The sequence below is a fragment of the Ambystoma mexicanum genome, chromosome 8 (genome assembly GCF_040938575.1).
Source record: "Ambystoma mexicanum isolate Mex_15411 chromosome 8, UKY_AmexF1_1, whole genome shotgun sequence".
Lineage (NCBI taxonomy): Eukaryota > Metazoa > Chordata > Amphibia > Caudata > Ambystomatidae > Ambystoma > Ambystoma mexicanum.
The window spans coordinates 35,424,312-35,432,068 of NC_090929.1; positions in this window are offsets into that span (position 1 = coordinate 35,424,312).

A 7,757-nucleotide genomic window follows, 5' to 3' on the forward strand; every position below is an offset into this window, starting at 1 on the left:
CAGCGACGACGATTAAAGCTACCAACGCCTTGGCTATCGTGGCCCGATACGACAGGGAGCTCTGGTACAAACTGGCTCCCCTGCTGGACTTCTTGCCGGACGACAAGAGGGCAGAGGCCCTGGAGATCCTGCAGGAAGGTGAGGTGGCTTCGGACCACGCCATTACCGTTGCGACGGACATCGCCGACACTGGGTTCCGCCAGTTGGGCAACGGCGTTTGCCTTAGGCGGCGTGGATGGCTCAAGGCTACGGACTTCCGTCAAGACGTTCAGACCAGAGTCCTGGACATGCCCTTCGATGGGAACAACCTGTTTGGGAAAACAGTGGACGATTCCCTTCAGGCCATTAAAGCGGACACCGAGACGGCCCGGGCCCTTGGAGTTCTGCAACAACGACGGACGCCCTTTCGGAGCAGCAGAGGCAAGGGCGCCTCCAAAGGTTCCGGCGGCGGTTTCTCCTCCTACCGTCAAGCGGCCCGCTCGTCATCTCAGAAGGCCTACAGAGGACGAGGCAAGCCTGGCGGACCCCGCCGTCGTCGCCAAGGACAAGGCGCTAAAGCCTCGTCGAAGCAGGATTGAACCGGCCGGGGGGTCGGGCCCCCACCGAAGCACCCCGGTGGGAGGCCGGCTGGCGAGCTTCGTCAGCGTGTGGGAGTCCATCTCCACCAACCGTTGGGTGCTGGACGCCTTGGCCCGGGGCCACGCGCTCGAGTTTCAAAGAAAGTGTCCGCGCGTCCCCCCCGTGGCCAGGAAAGAACTTCACGTCCCTCAACTTCTCCTGGAGGTGAAGGCGATGCTCAAGAAGGGCGCCATCGAACTCGTCCCAAAGAGGCTTCGGGGCTCCGGAGTCTACTCGAGATACTTCCTCGTGAAGAAGAAGACGGGGGGATGGCGCCCCATCCTGGACCTGCGACGTCTGAACAAGTTCAAGGCGCAAAAGTTCCGGATGGTCACCCTCCAGCACGTCCTGGGTCAGCTGGAGGAAGGAGACTTCCTGTCGTCGTTGGATTTGGAGGATGCCTACTTCCATATTCCCATCTTGAAGGGGCACCGAAAATTCCTCAGGTTTGTGGTCCAAGGGCGGCATTACCAGTTCAAAGCCCTCCCCTTCGGTCTACGGTCGGCACCCAGGGTGTTCACCAAGTGCCTCGCACCGGTGGCGGCTCAGCTGCGCCGCGAAGGGATCCACGTCTACCCCTACCTGGACGAAGACGAAGACGGGGGGATGGCGCCCCATCCTGGACCTGCGACGTCTGAACAAGTTCAAGGCGCAAAAGTTCCGGATGGTCACCCTCCAGCACGTCCTGGGTCAGCTGGAGGAAGGAGACTTCCTGTCGTCGTTGGATTTGGAGGATGCCTACTTCCATATTCCCATCTTGAAGGGGCACCGAAAATTCCTCAGGTTTGTGGTCCAAGGGCGGCATTACCAGTTCAAAGCCCTCCCCTTCGGTCTACGGTCGGCACCCAGGGTGTTCACCAAGTGCCTCGCACCGGTGGCGGCTCAGCTGCGCCGCGAAGGGATCCACGTCTACCCCTACCTGGACGACTGGCTCATCCGAGCCAAGACAAGGGAGCTCGCCGTGGTTCACACGGCAAGGACCGTCCAACTTCTCAGGGACCTGGGATTCTCCGTGAACTACGCCAAATCCCACCTGGTACCCGCGCAAGACACTCTGTTTCTGGGAGCGAGGCTCAACACAGTGTCCCTTCTGGCCTCCCCGTCGGAGGAGAGGACCAGGACCATCCTGGGCAAGGTGCAGCGGATGTTGTTGGCCGACGCGGCCAAGGTGAGGTCCATCAAGTCCCTCCTCGGAATGATGTCTTCCTGCATCTACCTCATTCCCATGTGCAGGCTCCGGATGCGCCCATTGCAGAAGTTCCTGGACGCGCGCTGGATCCAAACGACGGGCAGCTTCGAGGAAAGGATCACACTCGACGAGAGTTTCCGACGAGCGATCCGGTGGTGGGGCACCCGCGCGCATCTGACGGCGGGCATGGACTTCCAGACCCCAGCCCACCAGGAGACAGTGACCACGGATGCCTCCCTGGAAGGGTGGGGAGCGCACACCGAAAATCTGCACGCAAGAGGCCTTTGGCTCCCGACGGAGAAATCCTTACATATCAACGTCCTGGAGCTCCGTGCAGTGTTTTGGGCCCTCAGGTCCTTCCTTCCGTCCCTCAAGGGCAAGGTGGTGAGGATCTTCACCGACAACACCACCACCATGTTTTACATCAGAAAACAGGGCGGAACCAGGTCCCCAGCACTGTCCAAGGAGGTGCAGGACCTGTGGCATTGGGCAGTCGCCCAAGGGATGTTTCTGGTGCCGTTTCATCTGGCAGGGATAAAAAACACCATCGCCGACTCACTCAGCAGGGAGCTGCGCTCGTGCCACGAGTGGGAACTACGGCAGGATCTAGTGGATCGCCTCTTCCGACGGTGGGGCACACCCCAGATCGACCTGTTCGCGATGGCGACGAACTCCAAGTGCCGGAGGTTCGCCAGCAGGTTTCCCCAGGCGAGGAGCATGGGCGATGCTTTCTCGTTCCCCTGGGAGGGCCTGTTCCTCTACGCGTTCCCTCCTTTGCCACTGCTAATCCGGCTCGTCAACCAGCTCAAGAGGTCACGGTGCAGGATGATCCTCGTCGCACCTGCGTGGCCGAGGCAGATATGGTTCCCGGACCTTCTGGACTTGTCAGCGTCCCCGCCAATCAAGCTGCCGGTGGACGCGGATCTGCTCTCCAGGGAAGGAGGCGCCATCCTCCACCAAGACCCGAAATCGCTGAACTTGCAGGCCTGGCTCCTGCAGCGCTAGAGTTTGGAGGATACGACATACCGGCCGACTGCAGAGAGGTTCTTGCAAAGGCCAGGGCGTCCTCGACTCTTAAATGCTACGGACACAAATGGAAGAGGTTCTCTGTCTGGTGCCACGCACAGAAGATTAACCCTCTACGGATTACGGCTCCCCAAGTACTGCCGTACCTGCTGACGCTGGCCAAAGCTGGACTGGCACACGCGTCCATCAAGATTCATCTTGCTGCGATCTCCCGATACACCAGAACCACGGGGCGGACGTCCTTGTGGTCTCATCGTCTGGTGAAAGAGTTCAAGAAGGGACTGTTCAGATCGTTCCCGCCGGTGAAGGCTCCGGCCCCGGCGTGGGAGCTCAACGTGGTGCTGACCAAGCTCATGGGACCTCCGTTCGGGCCTCTGCACTCGGCCCCGTTGAAGTTTCTGTCGTGGAAAACAGCGTTTCTTGTGGCCATCACCTCCGCACGACGGGTGGGAGAGATCCAGGCCCTTTCCTGCAAGGCCCCGTACTTGACTTTTCACGACACAAGGGTAGTGCTCAGGACGCACCCCTCCTTCATGCCCAAGGTACCGTCGGACTTCCACCTCAACGAACCCTTGGTGTTGCCTGTATTCTTCCCGTCGCCTTCGTCGCCGGCTGAGAGGACTTTGCACTCGCTGGATGTGGCTAGAGCGCTGAAGTTCTACGTGGACCGCACGAAGTGTTTTCGGAAGACGTCACAACTCTTTGTGAACTTTGGACCTGTCAATCAGGGGAAGGCTCTCTCGAAGCCTTCCATTTCCAGATGGCTCTCCGGCTGTATCATGTACTGTCATCGGTTGGCAAACCGACCGCTGCCTGGCCGTCCGAGAGCCCATTCCACCAGAGCGATCGCAGCTACCACGGCGTTCCTTTCTGGTGTGCCCCTGCTGGACATATGCAGGGCTGCTACGTGGAGGTCGACGCACACCTTCACGAAGTTCTACTGCGTCGATCGGGATTCCAGGGAGGAGTCCAGGGTCGGCCAAGCAGTGCTGCGCAACCTGGTCACCTGAGGTGAGCCTGGTGAGGAGGTAAGATGCTTAATGTTGAGTTTGATGCAATGCTTAATGTTGAGCCTTTGCCACCTCCCGTGGTTGTGCATGTGTGTACTGCTATGTATTCTTTATTCATGAGCATGTGAATCCATGCCAGACCCCATGCTGGAGAAGGAACAAGTTACTTACCTGTAACTGTTGTTCTCCAGCATGTGTCTGGCATGGATTCACATGCGAACCCTCCCGCCTACCCCTCTGCGGCTCTTCACTTGGTCATACTTCCACTTCACGTGCTTCCAAATCTGAAGATGGCTGCCAGAGGCGGTGCTTAGGTAGAGGGCAGTCATTGGCTGTGGTCAGTATGACGCAGAGACCAGTGATTGGTTATTACTACGAAAGACAGATCAGAAACGAAACTGATACTGGTTTTTTCTTTACCGAGGATTCCCAGCCTGACGACGGCGAATATTCATGAGCATATGAATCCATGCCAGACCCATGCTGGAGAACAACAGTTGCAGGTAAGTAACTTGTTCCTTGTAGCCAATATAAAAACGTTTGTACTGCAGTAACCCGATTATACAGAGAAGAGGTCGTGTTGAATGTATCTTTGACATATCTGACAATTGTGCATGCAAGTTCCATCTGACTGCATGTTATTCATGTGTTCTGCATGTATTCTGCATGTAAAGTACAGACCGTTGCCCTGGGGGTTGATGGAATATGTAGAATACCCATTCCCCCTATTGTGCGGCAACATATAGAATACAGCCGCTTTCCATGGATAATGTGGTCCAGCTGTCCAGTCATCTTTGCCCCTGAACACAATTCTCTGCATGATTTTTAAACTAGTCATCTCTGCTTGTACTATTTTCATGCAATGTAATCTTTTTTATTTCATATTTGCACACACTGCAGTCTTCCAAAGGGCCTTCCATCCCACATCACTTCAAAGATGCAACAATCGTAGCAGGCACTATGCAAATATCAAATAACAGAATATTTGGCTTGTACAGTTATTGCAGAATACCATTCAGTCTGGCCTCAGTAGCCACTGTATTCCAAAGGATCATGAGTCACATGTTGAAGGGGCTGCCTGCAGTGACGTGTACCAGGATGACGTGTGTCTATGGGAAAGGGAGAGAACATATCGTCAGGTTGCAAGCAGTATTAAAATTGTAGGAAAGATTTTTGAAAATTGAAGCTAGCAAATGCAGGTTCAGAAAAGAGGAGGTTGAGTATTTTGTGCATGTGATTAAGTTGTGATGGGTAGAAACCCAAACGTGATGCCATGTAGGCAATCAAGGATTCATATACACCATAAAACCAGGGAGAGGTTAGGTCATTCCTTCGGCTAGCCATGTGTTGCAACAAAGTTTATAAAGAATTTCACGATTCTCACATAAAGCAGAATTCACATAGAGTGAAGAATGCCATAAGGGAGATTAAGGAAGCACTATGCCATGCACGTAATACACCATTGGGAAGATGGGCAAGTTGACTCTAGGTGTCAGTGGGCAAGGGTTAGGAGCAGTCATTTCACAAATAGTTGAAGGTGAAGGAAAGGTGGTATGTCCTTCTTCCAGAGCCATTACCCGGCTGAATGAAAGTATTGCTTGATGGAAGGAGAATTGTTAGTCTACGCAGTGGGCGTAAGCTATTTCTACGGGCATTTATGAGGTGCTATGTTTGTGATTTGCACAGACCATAAGTCACTGGTCGATCTTTTGATGGTGAGAGGGATCAACAAAGCAATGCCAAGGTTAGCGAGGTTGAGTTTTAAATTACAAAAATACAACTCATGTAAAATATGTTCTGTGAAAAAGAACAAAGAAGCAGATTTTCTTTCTAAGCTATGTGGCGTACTAGAAGAACGACTCGGACCAGAAGACATAGTTTTACTACAGGAGTTTCATTTAAATGAAAGAAAACGCCTTACTGACGCTATTGCTAATAGTGAAGCTCCCTACCTAACAAACTGAATTAAGGGTGCTTGTCAAAATAATAAACCTTGTCCTCTGTCCAAATCCTAACTTCTAAACTAACCCTACCACTTGGATAAACAATTTAAAAGGGCAAGTGTGCTATATAGGCTGCCCTCAGTGTTTACTCTGCCATCTCAGGGTTTCCAGGAATGGCTCCTTTCAGTTAGCACAATTTAATGGGATGATTCCTTGCTTGCTTTAGAGAGCCCTCCTGGTTCCCGAGTTCCTAGTTTCTCACTTGACATGTAGTGGTATGTATATCTCCTCCTAGTATATCTTTCTCTTGTTTTTTGTGTGTGTGGCTTTGAGCCGTTTGGCTGATTCCAAGGCTCAGGTTTTTAGGGCTTTCTTAGGTGCTCTAATTATTTGTCTTTCTCCCTTTCTGTACCCAGTTGCCCCTTGTAGGCATCTAGACTCTTCATGCCTTCTCCTGTTACGATCTGGTCTCTGTGCCACCCTCCACTGTGAGTAACCAGGGTTCCTTCTCTGTAGCATGTCTTTCTACAGCAAGGTGGCTTCGACCCGGTGATCCTGGCTCCTTCCAAAGTCATGGGCGTCCTCTCCTGTAGAGGAGGTCCCAGATATGGCCTGCATTCCAGCCACCCATTTTGAAATATCAGGAACATACTCGCCGAGATATGACGTATGAGGAGCAAATAAACCAACAGAGAGCAGCATTAGGGCTCTGCCCAGTGCTCATCAGAAGAGTAATGCCTGTTGAAGTGCCTATAACCAGACAACCATGGTCAGCACGGTACCCATTGAGACAACCGTACCAGCAGCTGACATGAAATGAAGACTACTTACAAACTGTCCCTGAGGAGACCCAAAGGGCCTTAAAGTGAAGGTGAATGGTGACGACACAAGGGGCCGGACAGATGTTCGGTTGAACGAAACGACAATGAAAAGATGACACGCAAAGACAAAATGTAAGGAATAATGATGTAATGGACTTAAAAGGAGAAACGATGCTGAACTGTAAAGAAACGTAACCATGAAACAGGATGAAGATACGCAACTAGCTAACTCCTGTAAATAGGCTTGGAACGCAAGAAGCTAAGGAAACGGTACTGCTTGCTATGTTTAGTAGAAGAATAGAGCAGCAAGCGCCAACTATATATCTATCTCAATAAAGCGCATTATATAAGTGCAAAGCCACTTTATACAAAAGCAGAATTAACCCAGGTTGCTAGGGGTCAAACAAGCCCGGATTCGTATGCCAGCACAAAGCTAGATGAAAGAGCGGAATTGAAACTTAGCAAGAAGCAGCTCATTCCTGGGAATTCAAGGTCAACCCAAGGAAGGGAGGAGAGTGGCAACTCGGAAGAATCTAAGCTTAAGAGCATAACAGCCTGCCCCGTGAAGGTCGAGATAAGGAGGCCCAGGCAGGTGGCAAGGCCGAAGGGAGAATCATAAATGCAATTAGAAGGAAAATGAAGCAGATTCACGGTGTACTAACACGTGACCAGCCAGGCGCAAAGAGGTACCAACGTCTGATGTCACCCAAAACCAGAGGATGCCATAACTTTTCCTGATAAGCTACAGTTTCGAGGCCATCCTCTGCCAACTAATTGACACATAGCCTTAAAGTACTGATTGATGGAAGGGAGGCAGGGTGAGTCTTGGGGCATACCGCATCTGGCTGACCATTCTGGAAGCTGCTAATTAAAGTGTAGATTTATGCCTAGGGGTGTAACTGACCCAATCACAATGGACCAAATAATCAAGGGTCCTATAGCTAGTAGAACCAATGTGACGTCTAGCACGAGTGATGTAGAGGGATGGGCTTAGACGCCCACCCGATAAGTTATCCAATCCTCAGACTTCGTTACCATATACAGATATAGTACCTATACTTAAGTTATCTTTTTAACCAATAGGATTGCATGACAAACTTTTGAGTGTTACATGTCAATGATGACGAGAATTTGCTATAACTATTGCTGT